The following is a 17,500-nucleotide window of genomic DNA, read 5'->3' as shown; positions in this document are numbered from 1 at the left end:
GCTATAAACCGAAGCGTATGGATCATGGTTGATGATTGGATCATGAAAAACCAAAGATGCATAAATTCCAAGGACTATTAATTCATTTGGACCTAAATGGGATGAGAAAAATAAGTGAGGTAAAGGAATTCTCATGATAAGTAGTCAATCATATAATTCTGATTTTTGGTAATCGTATAGATTCTATATCACATTATGGCGAAATAATAAACACAGTGATCGGTCAGATGGAACACAGAATTTAGATATTTGGTAAGCACACACATGATTTGTAAAAGTATTAATGGAGTGGATTAACTCCATTTGTAGTGTTGGAGATGCTTAACCTCGTAAGTTGTATGTGAAATATCCAATGGACAGTTGGAGTTTTGGAAATTATGCTGCTTACTCCTGGTTGGATAATTGGCCGATTTCGCGCCAATTTAGACTATAAACCATACTTGATTTAAAGATGCCCTTTGTGTCAATGCAAGATGTCCGTTTTTAAAGTGCTGAACAATATGTTGTTATTGGCACAGAAAGAGAACTTCCCCATGCAGTCTAAGTTTGTTGTTGTAGTATGGTTTTAGGAGCATCAGCAACTAAGACCATATCACTCCATGTATATTAAAATAAATCGGTCAACTACTGAGTGCCGGCCACTCAGGATGAAGGGTCCGTAGTCACGAATGGTCGTTAGTGTAGTATCTCAAATAGAGAGCTTTATGGTAACTGAAAAGAGTTTCTAGTACACCGGCTTGGCCTGAAACTGAGGAACTAACGAAAACGTTGTATATTTCAGTCTTTCCAGTTGTTGTGAATGACAAGGGTGGGAGAAGTGCTTAAAGTCTTGGGGAAAGAAGCGACTGGCAGATGAGGACCGTGCAAGACTCCGCGCAGGCGCCTTCCCACCACCGCCGCCTCAACACTGGCTCTCTGAGTACCTCCTTACCGGGACAACTCCAGCTTTGAAAATTGTTAAAAAATACTTCTCGTCCCAAAATTTATAAATGACCTTTATAGTATTATTAACTAACTATTTAGCAACCTTTTTGTCACCAAAAGGAGAGTTACTTAGTACAAAGAAGCGCGCTATCAAAGTTCAATAAAAAATTGTTTTTTTTTTTATTTTAACACAAAAAGTAAACGATAGATTTCAATCGGAATAGTTTTTCCTTGATAAGCATTGAATAACGTATAGCTAATGTGAGTTTTAAATTTTTAGTTCCATTAGAGAAGGAAATAGAGAAGCACACACGAAAATTACTCATATTTTCCTGTCTGGCGCCGCCATTTTTAATTTTAAAAATATTTTAAAATTATATTTTAAACCTACTCGTTGAGCTGCTTCCAACGGTGTATAATAAACTATAGGTTTTCGACATTCCCCCCATTTCTCAGACAAATTTTTGTCAATAACAATCAATATGGCATTATGTTGGCCCACATGATGTACAAACCCATGCAAAATTCCAAGTCAATAGGTTGAGTGGTTCCAGATACAATGCTGTGACAGACGGACAACTGAATGACATTTTAAGGGTCCTTCGTTAGACTACGTACCCTAAAACACCATGCTACCCTCTCCTGAGACCGACAAAGTCAGCCACGCTGTGAAAAAGGCCCATAAAAATTTCTGACGTCACCGACGGAACTCGAACCCAGGTCTTTTCCACCTGATATGGTGAGGCTGGTAATTCTATCAACTGTGCTACCTATAAGGACATATTGAATAAACTACCAACGAATTAACATTTCTCATTTGGAATCACCGTAACCGGTAATCTTCTTCCTGGTATAAACGCATTAGAAATAGTTTTCTCAGTGTACAAAAACCAAGTTTTCTTGTGTAGGAACTGACATAATTTCTCTTCAGCAATTGGTTATCTAAATTTTCTTGCTTTGTTCGCGGACAGGCCTTCCATAATTGGCATTTAACAAACTCCCTCCACTTTTTATCACACAAGCATTCGATTTCTGATGAATTTCTTTTCCACAACGTCCTCCGAATGTATTTATGACTATTACAACTAACAGAAATTGAAATTCAATGTATATACGTGACCAAATATATTATGTTTGTTTCGGGACTTCGGGGTAATCATTCTGTTATCGCTCTGTTGGATGTTGTAGAAAGGATTTCAGTATTATTTTACCGATAATTAAAAAAAAACAAAAGAGAGAGAGAGAGAGAGAGAGGGAGAATTTTATTATGCACATAATTAAGAATTTAGTAATGAATCTTGTACAGATATGAAATCCATTTGATCAAATCCGGTGATTTTATTATAACACATTTGTCTAATATGCATTAGTATCTTTCGTCCCTCGTGAGCTTGCTTCTGTCTGAAATGGGTGAAACTTCATTTAAAATTACACTCAGAATTTTAATGTAAGTATCGGTTTAGAATTGTTTAATATATCTTTCAATGGATAGATGGACAGATGAGTGTTATAAAATTTTGAATTAGATGTGGAAGGAATAGCTCGGAACATGCAGCACTGAAAAAATTAGATTTTGGCTGTCTAGCTAATTACTTTTGGATGCATCTTAGACGGAATGCTCAATGCACTCTGAAGAGCAGCTAATTACTTCCGAAAAAACAGTTTTTGCCATCCTTTCCAATTTATTCGGTCATTAGTACAGTTAGAGAGATCTCCTCGAAACTTATTTGCACTCTAAAACATCTTATGTACGAAGATAATTCGAAATTATAGCAAAAAAAAAAAAAAAAAAAAAAAAAAATGAAGAAACCTCTTGTGGTATGCTATTTCCTTAAGAAAATCATCTACAAATTGGCGACCCGACTGCAATGATGAAGATTGAAATGCGATCTGTAATTCTTGTTTTCAGTGCAGAAGGGGTAAAAATATATGTTATTATCGGAGATAAAATTAGTTTATTTAACTTTAGTTCCTTGACTATTAATCATTCTTAAAAAATAAAAAAATAAATAAAAAACTCTTTAACCTGAGCTTCATTGTCATCAACCAAATATGCTAAAAGATTGTTGTTATTAATTGACCCTTGCACATGGGCATTGCATCACAAACTGCATCATCTCTTTTATGTTAATATGTACTGAGTGGCTTATATCAAACCAGCGTTTAAAAAAAATCAATAGCAAATCACTAAACAGTTCAATATTTCTTACAAAATTGCCAAGAGTAAAAAACATTTATACCCTAATGCACAATATAGAGGCCGATTTTTTAAAATCATGGAATGGTAGCGGCACCACACAAACACTCAAATTCCACGACCCGCGAGTAGATGGCAGAAAAGTAACTATCCAAGAATGTGGTGGCACAGTTACGAGCTCTGGCATGTTGTCTGCGAGAAGGATTATCCATTGGACCAATCTGTCCTTGATCAGGGGGTAATTTTCTCTTGAATTTTTGGTGCAAAATTTAAGACTTCACTCGCTATGGAATACAGGGGTCATGTTCATAAACGTTTTATGATGTTTGAAAGAGGAGGAGATGAAAGAAGCAGAGTTTCAATAAGAGTGCGTGTACTATACCAGCAGAAGCTGACTTTCTAACCGGTGCACAATATTTCAGGTAAGAAAGCCGTCTGGATTCCTGTATTAGCATTCATTATTGGTTACCCTATTTCATTCACTAATCGAAATTCCAACTTCCAGTTAGAAAAATAACTTTCTCAACACCCTTCGGAAATTGTGGAAGCCTTGACACCATGTATCCTGTTTTTTTTTTTTTTTTTTTTTACTTTAAAAATGTGCAGATTTTTACAGTAAACTGTAAAAATCTGCACATTTTTAATAATAATAATTAGGGGGCTTCGTTCCCTGCTCGCTGCGCTCGCTTCTTTTGATAAAGTAAAATAAAATACTTACAGAAGCTTTCGACACTGTGTGTGTCTCTTTGCTATGAATACATAAAACCGTTACATATGGAAATCAACCGTGATACAGTGTGATCATGTTAGATGAACACAGCGCGTGACCAAGCTTAAACAGAAGCTTGTTTTACCACAATAAAACAAGCTTCTGTTACGTATTTTTATGTAACCCGCGTCTCTCTTCTCTCATTGGCTGAATAAATATCACTAGGGGGAAAATTATTTTAATGTATAGAAAGGTAACATTTTAACATCCAGAAATATTGGGAAAGAAATCCTGCACTCGTATCAATGATTACATCTGTCTTTAAGAATCCATTAAAAAAAAAAAAAAAAAAAGGGTTATTTCTTTGACAATCTTGTCCTTTAAATAGTGTTGGCCACAGCCAGTGTATCTCACTCTGTGTGCCGCGAGTATGCTTCAAGTGTGCAGCGAAAATGCAAATAAAAAAATTAATAAATCCAAGTTTTATAATAAACTATTGCATGGAGACAAAAACAAACTCTTTGTCATATACAAATAGGCAAGTGAAAAAAAAAAAAGAAAACAAAAAGCAGTCAGTTCAGTCATGTCCAGGAGCAGGTGAACATCATAGATTCATATCTGGTAGCAGTTCTTGAGGATTTCCTTCCTGTAGAGCTTGTCTTCACAGAACCCATCAGGGTGTATCCTAAATTTATTGAAGATCCGAAGATAACTGGCTGGAAACATGTCCCTCAGGGAATCGATGCTTGACAGCATAAAACGCAGAGAGAGAGAGAGAGACAGGAGTCGGGGTGCTCCCCTCTTGCCTTCTTCGGGCCAGAGACGAATGTGGATATTTGTGGATAATGTGGAAATTATAGTAAAATAATTAAGGTAATAAGCGAAACATTACCACTGTTAAAGACAAAAACTGAGTATTACTTCCCATCCCTTGATACCAAAAAATATTTGTGGGTTTTTGTGACCCCATTTGCAACGAGAAACGTTCCAGCCTTAAAACTTAATTTGCAAGAGGAAGAATTGGCCGAGATCCGTATTGACCAGTCGCTGGAAATTCACTTTAATAATACCAATATTAGCAAATTTTGGATCAAAATTCAAAATGAATTTCCACGAATTTCGAAAAAGGCAATTGGAATTTTATTGCCGTTTCCCACTTCCTACTTGTGCGAAACAGTTTTCCTCTTTAAACGAGATTAAACAAAAAATGAGAGAGAGAGAGAGAGAGAGAGAGAGAGAGAGAGAGAGAGAGAGAGAGACTAAAGTCAGTAAATGAAGAACTGAGAGTTAGCCTACCCACAATAAATCCTCTTATTAAAAAACTGTGCCTACGATAAGACCCAAGAGTCTCACTGATTAAAATGTTATAATTGTATAATTTTTTTATGTTTATGTAATTATATTAATTTTTTATATATTTTCTTTTAAATTTCATGTAAGTTCTTTAAAATAATTTATTTTATTTTCAATTTTATGCAATTCATATATGTTAAAAAAAAGAGACATTAAAAGCATTTAAAAAAAAAAAAATAAGCGTATTATTAAATACCGTATACCCAACAGAAATAACTTCCCGTTTGCGAATATATGTATATACACTGAGTGATCACTGAATTATGACCACCTACCTAATACTTCGTAGGTCCTCCTTTTACCCTCAGTACAGCAGCTATCCGACGTGCCATTGATTCAACAAGATGTCGGAAGCGTTCAGGAGGTATGGCCAACCAAGATGTGTGTAATGCGGCTAGCAACGCAGGTATGAAGGTGATTGGCGTATCCAGACGCATGACATGCCTTTCCATAGTGTCCCCCAAGTATTCTATGGGATTGATATCGGCGGGGGGGAAGTTCAGAGGCCAATCGATATGCTGGAAGTCAGAACTGTGTTCCTCAAACCATTCCCGCACAACAAGTGCCCGATGGCTCGGCGCATTGTCATCTTGGAAGACACCATCGCCATTCGGGAAAAAGTGTAACACAGCGGAATGTACACAGTCAGCAAGCAGTTGACGATAGCGGAGACTACCGATACATTGTTCCACATGCACCAGGGGTCAAGTTCCTGCCAGTGAAACATGCCCCACACCATACAACTACCTCCACCTGCTCTTTTGATACCATGCATGATGGATGAAGAGCCTCATGTTGTTGATGCCAAATCCGCACACGACCACGGTGTGGAGTAAATAACGTGACTCATCCGACCAGCACACCTTCTTCTAGTCTTCTAACGTCCAACTTGCATACTCTTTGCACCAGGCGAGTCTTTTATGCCGATGAACCTTGGTTAGGAGAGGATGCCGTAGGGATCGTCAGCTGGTATAGCCCATACGTGCAAGAGTGCGACCCCTGGTCATGCAGATAGTATTCCGGGTAGTCAACTCTTCAACAGTGCTGCGCCTGTTCGCCTGTACGAGTCGTCGTACCCGGCGCTCACTTCTAACATCAACCTTTCGCTGACCTTTGCAGATTTGCCGTCAGGTCGTTGTTTGACCATTTTGACGCTAGTCCTGGTACACTTTAACTACGGCAGCTCTCGAGCACCCCACCAGTTCAGCCGTATGGGAAATCGAGGCACCAGCTCGTCGAGCACCCACAATCTGTCCATTATCGAAGTCCGATAAATCCTTCCTTTTACCCATCACGCTCGGAATTTTACTGCCTACTCAACCACTGACACCTGATCTATGCTATGTAGGTCGACTAACTGCGCACTCTCGTACCTCACGCGGTCAGCGGGTCGCATTCAGCATTCACAGGGGTGGTCATAATTCAGTGATCACTCAATGTATATATAGATATCTATTATATGTATATTATTTTTGTTTATAATACTGCACTTGTACATCTTTATAATGTTTATATATATTTATAATATATAATTATGAGTATAATAGTGATTTTAGTGTGCTGCAAGATATTTGCGTCTTGAAAAGTGTGCGGGAACAACGAAAAGGTTGAGAAACACTAGCTTAGACCAGGGGTGACCCACAAGTCGATCACGACGAATTTTAAATTTATGTAAAAAATAGATTAGTCAAAATCTAAATGTTATTATTATTATGCGCCCCACTACATAAGCTTATTAAAATCCGTTGAACCACGTGACTACTCTGTCGCCGCTCAGCCACTCATCTTGTCTAGTGAAAATTCGTGCAGTTACGTTGCGGAGATAAATTAAAATAACTTAAATCCAGATCATTTGCACAACAAAATTTCTTCTTGACACCTAATTTACAATCTACAGCAGTAACTGTAGAATCATTTAAAGTGAGTCATCTGTTTGCAAAAAAATGAAAGCCATTTTTTTGCAAGAAGATGGCTATGATAACTATACAGTGCAGAAAACATTATTTGTGATATGTGCAAGTGAATTTTCTGATGGTCAATTCATCAAAGACGCATTTTTAGAAATAATAGATTCTCTTTTTGAAAATTGTAAGAACAAAATGAAATTAAAAGTGCCCTTCAAGACTGCAGTTATCTCGAAATACTGTGATGCAGCGCATCGAAAAAATTAGTAAAAACGTGAGCGAACAATTGCGTGCTGATATTGCTAATTGAGTGTCCTTTTTTTTTTACAACTGGATGAATCTACAGACATCAGTGATACAACTCAATTGTTCGTTTTTATTCGAATGGTTTTTGATGATTCTGCCACCAGAGAAAGAACTAGAGGTCTTGATATATTTAACGTCTTGATAATTTATCGAAAAAATTAAATTATCACTATTTAAGCTCATATGAATAACAACAGATTGCGCTAAAGCAATGACTGGGCATCTTAACAGATTCATCGCATTGCACCAAAAGGATGATGAATTCCCAGATTTTTTGAGTTACCACTGTATCATCCAGCAAAAGATTAAATACTAAAAGTGTTGTTATGGACATAGCTTTCAAAATCGTGAATTCCATCAGAGGACAATCTCTTCAAAGGAGACTTTTCAAAATGCAACTCAATGAAAATGAATCAGATCTGATATTACACACAGATGTGAGGTGACTGAATTGGAGTAAGTTTCTACAGAGATTTCGAAATTTTCTGAATGAAATTTTTAAAAAATTGTTGAAAAACAAAAAAAATTGTTTTCGGCAATGGCTAAGGAGCTCAAATAAAAAAAATTCTATCATTTTGCAAATATGCAACATCATTTGCAAAAATATCCTGTTTTTGAATTTAATAGTGAGAAATATGTTTCTGAAATTGAGGAAGTTGTGGTTGATTTTGAAACCAGATTCGGTGATTTTAAAACAATTGAAGACATTGTTCAATGTATTTCTTATCCATACTAAGATGCGTTTAGGGCTAAAGCCTCAAGCTGCTAGCAAATTTAGACTATGTATATATTAATTGCAATAGTATCATTAATACACAGCCATTTCTGAATAAACAGAATATTTATAAGGCGGCATCGTTTTAAGTTATATCTCATATTGTGAATACCTTCACAACGAGTTGCCATGATATTGCACTACTTCGAATAAGTAACGCTTCGCCTAAGGAGAAGACTAATGTTACTTATTCTCAGATAGGCACCACCACCCAGACGACACCGTTTCAGGGCTATTTGGCCCTTCTTCGGTGGGTGGGTAGGTACCCAAGTAACCCCACTTGAGTACCTACAAGAGATTCTTTACGGTTCGCCTTATCACAGTATATCCCCATTTTGAAAGCTTGGCAGATGACATGAAGACACAAACTTCACATAAATTAAAAAGTATGAATTTAAAATAAGAATTCTGAATTGTATTTAATTTTAAAATTTATAAACAACATTTTTCAATGTGTTGATTAACTTTTTTAACGTTGTGTAATGAAATTCTTGAGGTGGTAGATCACGGCACAAATTAAGTTGGCCACCCCTGGCATAGACAATGCAATGGCGTTGATTCTCTCAACAGACTTGTCTTTGCAGCGAGTTTCCCTGGTATTGCACTAGTTACAAAGAGAAAGCTTTGCCAATTGGTTAATCAGCTATTTGTATGAAAGACGAGACTTCTGTCAGTGTGTTCCAGGGCCAACTGGTCCCTCGTCAGATAGTAAGTGGTCTCTAATGGCAACACACAGACAAAACAATTGTACGAGGGAAGTGTCGTGCGGTATCAGAAATGGGAGTTTTCAAATTTGTAATATAAATGAAGCTATCTGCTTTGGCTGAGTATTATTATTATTATTATTCCTAAAACAGACTGTTTTAGTACAGTCTCACCTTTTTAACAAATGACCAATTAGCCTTTGATGGAGTTATCTGTTTGTGAGTAATGCAATATCATGGCAACTCATTACGAAGGCAAGTTTGTTCTTCTGCTGTGTAAATTATGACCATTACATTATCTGTGCAGTTTCAATCCTACTGGTTGCAGAAGCAGACAAAAGAACAAGGCAGGCATCTTATTTCTTTCAGGTCATATAAATTTGAGTCTCTCTCTCTCTCTCTCTCAGCAACGTTCGTAAACTTTGAGAACTGCTCTAGCAAATTACAACTGCGTGGATGGTCATATAGCGCTTTCGTAAATTGGTGACCAGTTTGACGTCACTTTAGAACAGAAATGAGAGAAAAGAGCGATACAAAATGCACAGTGTGGGTACAGCTGGTGAAATGACTGCTTCATTAAGCTTGTGGTTAATCCTCCCATAATCAGCTACTTATAGATTCCGAAAAACAGATTTAATTCCACATAACAAGGGCGTTTTTATACACCATTATAATTAATCATTTTTTAATTAAACCCCCAAACACGAAAGGTATTAGAACCTGTAGTACTTAGTACCGTGGGTGGATTGTAGGTTGAGAAGATAAAAGAAGATGCTCGTTGACATTAGACTTGAATTTCTATACATTGTGATTTTCAGGAAATGCGTGTGAAGGGTGGGTTGTTCCAGAAAAAGGAAGTTGAAGGAATAAATAAGGAAGAAGAAAAAGTTGGTTTTGTGAGTTTGAAGTTGGACAGTAAAAGGATGCTGACTGGTTACATCACGTGTTCGCTTGGTTTGGAAGAGAGAGAGAGGGAGAATTATAGATGCCAATTCAGAAAAAGACACTCATTAATTAACCTAACTGCTCCCTTTTGAATAGTCTAAATGCCTGAGTGAGGTAATGGGGAAAAATAAATAAATATGTAAATGTCACACCAGGTTATTATTGTTATTATTTGGTTTTTAGGAGCATTAGCAACTAAGGCCATATTGCTCCGGGATATGCGGTGGTCATTCCCTGACCTTTCCGCATCCTCCGTATTTGGTGGTGACGGGCTCGAACCCCAGTCTAATCAAGAAGCGTGTGCTACGCACTGCTGCTCCTTCCCACCTGGCTACGGAGGTGCCTAGTCACACCAGGGACACCCGGAATATTCATTCATCTCCCCAAGTGCATAATGTTTGTGAATTGCATCTGATCTCTGGTCTGTTTGCTGTACAAAAAACCCAAGTGTCGGGGGGGGGGGAACCTTTATATCTACGCCTGAGGCCGACTAACACAAATAGCCTATAAAAGTCCCTCGCGTTCTTGACGGGACTAAACCCGACCCTTTTCCACCCGGTGATGATGCCACTGTACTACGAGCGCAAACGAGGTTATGTGGGCACTGCTGCAGATATGGGAACAATATTCCATGGTTGGGCGGAATTTGAGATTTGTACAGAGTGAACAGCTGTTTAGAAGAAAAGTAACGCCGAAAATGAAAGAGAAAGCCCAGCTTTTTAGATGCAGAGGAAGCAATATTTGTGATTTGCTTATGCCAAGAGAGATTGCAAGTCAGCGCAATCCCTAGAGATGTACGTGATCTTGTCTACAAATCTTGGTATCGTCGAAGATAGCATAAAAGAGAAGAAGGCCGCCATAGCCTAGTGGTCAGGCGCGCGGGTGCATAAGTACACGTGCCTTGAGTGACCGAGGTTCAAGCCCGTGACTGCTGAATACGGTGCTGTTTCTTGTATTCTGTGATTCTTGTAAACTCCTCTGACCGTTTGGTCGTCCCGGAGTATAAAAAGAAAATTTATTTTATTTAAATTTAATCCATTTAGCGAGATATAAGACACGATTGAGTTTTAGAAGGATTGAAATTAACTAAGTTGTCTTTGCCCCACTGGAGAATACCCGGAAATCAGTACTTAAGGAATTAATAGTGGATATTTCAGAAGTTGAAGCTGTTTGTGCAGGGCAAGGTTTCCTCAAACTGGAAGATGGAATGCAATGGGCTATCATCAGCAAAACTATGGATAGGATTTCCAATCGATGGAAGAAGGTCATTAATATACAAGAGGAAAAGAGTGGGAGAAAGTATTGCACCTTGGGGAACACTAGCATTAATAGAGAAATTGAAAGACAGAGAGCCACTACAATCACCCACAGTGAGTAGACAGAGAGAAATGTGAATACCCAATTACAAAAAATAGTCGGCATTCTATGAGATAGATGCTTGTTTAGAAGACGATCAAAAGCCTTTGAAATATCGAGAGCAACTGCTTCAGTCATCAAACTTTTCCATTGAATTTGTCCGTAGATGGGTGACATAAGCCAAGAATATCACCAGAGGATCGAAACTGATGGATTTTATATTGGCGATCATTGATCAGATGGAAGGTTTCTAGATTAGGAGTGGGAGGTTAATGGATTTCTCCATTGTTTTAGAAAGAGTAGAAATAAGTGCAACTGTACGATAACTAGATGAAAGGAATCTGTCGCCCTTTTTTTTAGGAACTGGCTGGATGTGAGCAAATTTCCAAGCAGGAGGAAAATCACCAGTGTAATAAGAAAGTGTAAAAAGGTGAAACAGAACAAGAGTAATTGATTAAAAGCTCAGGAACCTCATTCTCCACTTATTCTCAGTTTTGAGAATAAGTGGAGAAATACCATCAGGACTTGACTCTTGTCATCATACAGTTCAACAGGCGAATGACAAGCAGAGGAAAATAATAAGCAGCTCAAGACTGACTTGGGGTTTCCACATAACGCTGTGGAATGGAAGACTCTCTTCTTTAGTTTTAATAGCAAAAAAAAACAAAAAAAAACGAAACTTACCTATCATTCTTATTATATAGCTGAGAATTGATTGAATTTCTCCACAACACATTAATAAAATCAAAACTTTGTGTTAAATTGATAACGAATGCCTCTTTAAAATAATTATTCCTTAAGAAAAACAGTTAGTTTTTCTTAATCTGAGTTGTGATAAATATTGGATCGCTTTTTTTCACTGTCACTGTAGCATTGGCATGGCTCAATAACCGTTATAGTTAGCCACATAAACCAGATAGTAATACTTTTGGGAGGAACTTAAAATAAAAAAAATCTGCATGCCAGTTTTTGGTGCGGAATCCGATAGTATTTAAAGCTTTTTCAAGACCTCCATCTCTGGTTCATCTTTGATTCATACAGGTGAATCAAAATTACATCAACACACTTTGACAATCCATAAATCGTGAATTCGATGACCAATTTGTATTATTCCTTTTTCAAGACTGGCTGAAACTCGTAAAAAATGTCGTACAGGCTCAGCATGCATGGGAAAGTCAATATGGAACAAGGGCGCTTATTCGTCTAACAATAATCCTTAAGAGTGATGAATTTGAGGAACACAGAAGTGTACACAATATTCACAAGTAGTGGACGAAAAGTACATCAAGAAGTATAGAAAGGGTTGAAGCTGTCATGATGCATTTGGACTGTTCTCACAGAAGCCAACAAGACAATGTTCACGAGAACTGCAAAAGAATCAGTCGAGTGTTATAAGAATCTTAAAGGATAAAAATTTGAAGATCTTGATTACTGCATGAAATACAAGATGATCAGATCGACGAACACAATTTTCTGAAGGGTATTGTCATAAAAATGATGAAATCGGCGATTTTGAGGATGTAGTTGTATAATCAGACGAAGACACATTCAAATTAAGTTGGTATTTGAATCGCCACAACTGTGTTTACTGAGCCAGTGAAAATCCTCACCACATCTTGCGGAAAGATGCTAATCTTCCAGGGATAACTTTGTGGATGGGAATCTCCTCTCGTGGTGTTATTGGTCATTAAATTCAATGATACTTGCGAGAATTGTGTTGAAATGTTAAGGAATTATACCCAATATCAGAAGCAGTTTGCAGATACGATGGTGTTTTTTCAACAGAAGGGCGCACCGCACATTTTTATGCTGCTATCCGTGATCTATCCGTAAGGATCGACTCTCGATCCTTAAACAAAAACTTCTGGTTTCTATTTTAGGAAAGATCGTAATACTTTTGAAAGGAACTTAAAATAAAACATAAAATGGAATCAGGATTCAAAAAAATAATGGAAAATATCGAATTTATAGCCTTTTTTTCAGGTTGTGGATTATTGTAAGGTTATGATGCGAAATAAAAAAAAAAAAAAAAGGTTCAGAATGTAACCAAAAAAGCTGTAAAAACTAAGATACAAGATAAAGGCCGCTGTAGCATGATCAATGCGCGCGGGTGTACTTATGTACGTGCCTTGTGTGACCGGGGTTTAAGCCCGTGACTGCTAAATACGGTGCTGTTTATTGTATTCTGTCTATCTTGTGAACTCCTTCGGCCATCCCGGAGTATAAACAGAAAATTTATTTATTTAAATAGCATTAATTAAATTGAGCCTTCATTTACTGTGGAAAAATTACTCGTGTCATTTGAAATGAAATTGGCGTATTCCTGAAAACGAAGTTCACGAGCAACAGAAGTTGTTTAATACAAATTAGATGAATTCTTTTATAATAAAATCACCAGATCATAAATGTACTTCATATCGGTTCAAGATTCACAAGTAATTTCGGAATGGTGCGTGTAATAAAATCCTTCTTTATTTAATTACCACTAAAATAATACCTTAATTTAATATCGAAAGCATTTCTATACAGAGCAACATCGTCATTATCACCGCGTTCCCAGAAATCAAAAGATTTACAATCGGCATGGCGTGCAATTACGGATAGGATTAAAATTTAATCACTTGCATTGAGATTAGCCCAGGTGAGCTCACATCTGGTGAGTATGGGCTTAGCACACCCAGGGTCCTGAACTGGATATCATCATTCTTCTTTTTCTTGGTGATTTCCTTTCTCTCTCTCTCTCTCTCTCTCTCTCTCTCTCTCTCTCTCTCTCTCTCTCTCTCTCTCTCTCTCTCTCTCTCAGAGTAATTCAATTTTTTTTTTGCTGGTGCAGCATAAGCCTCAGGTTTCCTTGCACCATATGGCTAATAATATTAATAAAATACTGTGTCACAATTGTTTCTGAACAGTTAATCTCAATAGTTGCGAAACACTTCGAATACAGGAAGAAACTTGTCTTGCAGCAGTGTCTTAACTCTTCAGACAACAATTTATGACGTATGTTATGTGACGTCATTTCAGTTAAATTACAAGTTATTATTATTATGATTCGTTATTTACTTTATTCAAAGCAACGTAATAAATAAAAATTGGTTTAAGAATAAATTCATTATCAGGATTTGCTCAGATTAGTTGTATTTTAAATACACTGCCCTACCATTGTTCTCGACGTGCACGTACCCGACGATCCATTACATCCCAAAGATGCTCCATAGGGTCCAGATCAGTACTCTGGGCTGGCCAATCCAACTTTTCGACACCCATGTCCTCAAACCAATCTGTTAAGACCCGAGAAGTATGGCGTGGCGAGTTGTCTTGCTGATACAGGTATGGGCCTTCTCTGAAGTATTGCCATAATGTAGAAGTGCATAATTGTCCAGGCTGTCCTGGTATTGCACAGCATTCATGATTTTGTCGATAACGACTAATGGGCCCAAGCCAAACACCATGAAAGGAGCCCCATACCATGACACTGCCTCCACCAAACTTCATTGTTGGGAGGGCACAATCAGGAAGGAACTGTTCCCCTGGCATTCGCCATACCCAAGAACGGCCATCAGACTGGCAGAGTGCGAACCTCGACTCATCTGTCCATAGAGCTGTTTTCCACTGCTCTACAGTCCAGGATTCGCGCTCCTTACACCATGTTAATCGGTAAGGCCGAAGTTGTGGCTGCGTTAAAGGCCGAGTGGAGGAACATATCACCTGACATTTATAAAAATCTGGTTGAGAGTATGACGCGAAGATTGAAGGCTGTCATAAAAGCAAAAGGTTTCAGCACAAAATATTAAATGACACAATAAAAGCTCTTTTTTGTCTAAAGGCATGTGTCCGGATATTAATGGTAGGGCAGTGTATGTTACGTCTGGCAAGAGTCACAATACTATTTCCAGTGAATTTTCAGCAGCAGAAAAATCGTTTTCGAAATAGATTCTCAGTTTTCAGTAAAGGACAGTGTAGTAGTATTTCTCTAATTCTCGAATACTTTCCTTCTCCTTTATTTATTTATTTTTTCTGAAAATGAATGATCAGCGGACACATGCAAAGAATTTTTTCCCAGCATCTCTTACTATTTATTTAAAATGAACACCATTCTACATTTTAAATGTATTAAGTACAATAAGCAATTATGATGGTTTGATGGTTTGATTATGATGCTTTGAGCAGGATGAAAACGAAAGTTAATTTTCGTGAATTCATTTTATCCGTTGGTGCTGGCCTCTGAAACTTTTATTCGCAACCCATACAGATGCTTTAGGGATTTCGAAAACAACAAAAAAAAAAAAAAAAAAAAAAGGATTTCCGTTAAAAATGGCTGAATTGGGTATTAAAGTGACAGTGACGTCATGCATAGCTTTCTTTTGGCGCGGGCGTAACGAACCCCAACCGCTTTCTCTACTGCTCCCTCCTGTGCTTCTTCTTTTGTGAGGGATTGTACAATGAAAGCTATTTTTATTTTGCTATTTTTTTGTCAAACGTCTATTAGTCTGCATTTTTTATGAGACAAATCGACTCACAAGTGATGTAGGACCCATCTGTTTCGAATTGTTCGTGTATGAATTATCAAAAGCTCAATGTTCCCGTTGTACTGACAAATGGAAGAATGTACTGGTTGTCAATTTTTTTGTAAATTCTGTATAACAGTAGCAGTTGTACAACACGGTTCTCCAAAAAAATAATTTATAATAATCTTCCGATCCCACTTTTAGTTTAAAGTTTTTGGCAGTTTCTGATGGCAAAATTCATTAGCTAACAAATTTGCATAGCATAGTGACTAAACCAAAAATTATTGATTGGGTACTTTTTAAAAAAAATCAATAAAAAAAAGATAAAAAACTTCCACGATCCATGAACTTTGTCCTAATAATCACATACCAAATTAAAAAGACAATGATTAACCGGTGGAGACTCCTCCCACTTACTGCTTCCTCCCTCTTCTCCTCGCCGTGCGTTACAAAAAGGTAAAATCGGAAAACGAGTTTTCCCCCTCTATTTGCAACCACTTTCGAAATTCACCGTCACGTGACCTTTCCCTGTAACGCTCGGCAAGGAGAAGCGTTGAGTGGGAGGAGTTTCCACCGGTTAATCACTGTCTTTTTCATTCCCTTCTCACCGATAGTCTGGAGTTCGCACCATGTTCTGAATTTTTACCACTAACTTTTTGAAAATTTCACTTTGTTGAACGATACTTGATGAGTACATATGTCATTTAAAAGTTGGTACTACAGCTGTAAGTTTAGCATGCTTTTTAAAAGAATGTACTTGCAAGGCAATAGAAGCTACAGTAGGAGCTCTTTCCCCCCCACTTAATAAATAGCAGATTAACCTTTTTGGTGATTATCATTTGAAAATAGTGCAATACCAGTGAAACTCGTTGCAAAGGCAAAGTGTATATGCTGTCAGCATTAATAACATTAAATTAAACAGTTAAATTCTGCTGGCTACTAAAAAAAAAAAAAGAAAAAGAAAAAGAAATCAGGATAGATCTAACATTTAATTTCCCGTTCATGCTTCCACACAATCAAACAAAAATTCTATAAGAGATACCAGAAACATGCCAAAATATAGGTACCGAGGTATTTTACAGGCAACAACAACCTCTTAAAAACAAATTATTTAAATAAAATCATTTTAAAGTAAACAAAAATCACTTTTCGCGCATGAGCTTTTGAAGCAAAAATCGCTTTGCTTCGAAAGCGCATGCGCGGAAAATACTGGTATGCATTGATGCTTTGAAATTTTACATAAAAACCAGAATAATTACTCTTATAATAATACCATAATAATAACAGCAATTTATTTACATTTCTGTAATTTGAAACTAGATTTTACATTACCAATTTATGAGAATTCTGAATATTAATCATAGAGATATTTTTATTTTTAATAATGATTTTCATTTATTATCCTGAACTTTTCTTTGAAAAATACCGCAATTGAAGTCTGAATTATATTTTTATGACGCCAGAAATTTATAAATACTAATTTGAAATTTAAATTTCTACAAATTTAAACTAGACGTTTTACAAATCAGTGGGAATTATTGGTTTCAAAACCTAAAAACAATGCATCAACCAAGGATTATACATTAATATTAAAATGGTAGAATAAGGCAAAGAGTGCAAAATTAAATAAATAAAATAAAATATATTTTTTATGTAAACTTATTATCATTTAGTGACATTTCGGTATAGAGATTTTTTACTGAGGAACAACCATTCAAATTCCGGAACAATTATAATAAAATATTTTGGAAGTAAAGTTCTATACAAAATACACAGTAATACAGCACAACCTTGAGTATGTAAATATTAAACAAATCATACC

Source organism: Mastigoproctus giganteus, chromosome 3, assembly GCF_048544385.1.
Source record: "Mastigoproctus giganteus isolate SK-2022 chromosome 3, ASM4854438v1, whole genome shotgun sequence".
Classification (NCBI taxonomy): domain Eukaryota; kingdom Metazoa; phylum Arthropoda; class Arachnida; order Uropygi; family Thelyphonidae; genus Mastigoproctus; species Mastigoproctus giganteus.
This window is presented reverse-complemented; position numbering follows the sequence as displayed.